The following is a 954-nucleotide window of genomic DNA, read 5'->3' on the forward strand; positions in this document are numbered from 1 at the left end:
GTGGGGGTATTTGGGGGGGGGTTTGTGTGAGGGGTGGGGGGTTTAGGGTTGGATTGTGAAGGGGGTTGTGCGAGTGGGGGAGACAGTGGAGGGAGGCTAGGGGTGGAGAGGACTCCTCAGGCATGGTGGGTCCCCTCTCTGCCCCCAGCATGGTACACAGCCCTCTTCCCCTGCCCCTCCACTCCCCATCTCCTCCACAGCAGCGGTGACTGTCAGGGCGTTCATGGCCCACTACTGGTAGATCCCCCTGGTGGCACGGCACAGCCCTGGCCACCTGAGACCTCCACCTGTGCTAGATGGAGCTGGCCTGGCCTGGGGGCACACCTCTTCGGGCAGGACCAGGCTGCTTTTGCTGTCACCTGGGGCCCTCAATACTGCATGCAAGAACCATGCTCCCTCAGGCCAGGCTGGCTCCATGTGGCATAGGCAGCAGTCTCAGGTGGCTGGGGCCATGCCCTGCTGCCAAGGGTCTGTGTCAAAGTACCTTGCATGAGCCAAGATGCAGCACCAAGCTCCCTAGCAAACTGCCTTTAGAAAGAGGCAAAAGGCTATCAGGAGTACTGATCCCTGTCTCCTAAAGATGGACAGAAAACCATCCTTAGAGCTCATTCTTTTTAAACTTTGAAGGTGGAGTCTGCCTAATGTGCCTGCTCATAACTCAAAACATATCCCAGGAGACCTATCCCAAGACTGTGCTATTTCTTAGGCCACCGGCTGGATCATGGGGGCTTCTGACAGGGTGGATCCAGGCCAGGGAATGAGGCAGTGGCTATGGCCTTGGCTACAGTAGTGGTCGTGGTGGCAGTAGCCACCACAGCTACTGTGGAAGGCCGTGGCTACCATGGAGGCAGCAGCAGTGGCCACCACCATCATCCACCAGAGAGGCAGTGGGGCAAGCAGCTGCAAGCCAGGCCTGGTGTGGCAGGGGTGCAAATGTTGAGGAGTTCATGACCC

At 58.6% G+C, this 954-nt stretch overlaps 1 protein-coding gene across 1 annotated transcript in view; it reads left to right on the top strand.

Annotated features, from left to right (window-relative positions):
• LOC109305054 (neural-cadherin-like) overlaps positions 1-954 on the top strand; it is a 95,582-nt gene that overhangs the window by 57,664 nt on the left and 36,964 nt on the right. The window lies entirely within an intron of this gene.

The sequence above is a fragment of the Gavialis gangeticus genome, unplaced genomic scaffold (genome assembly GCF_001723915.1).
Source record: "Gavialis gangeticus isolate Ggan-Ray unplaced genomic scaffold, GavGan_comp1, whole genome shotgun sequence".
In the NCBI taxonomy this organism is placed as follows: domain Eukaryota; kingdom Metazoa; phylum Chordata; order Crocodylia; family Gavialidae; genus Gavialis; species Gavialis gangeticus.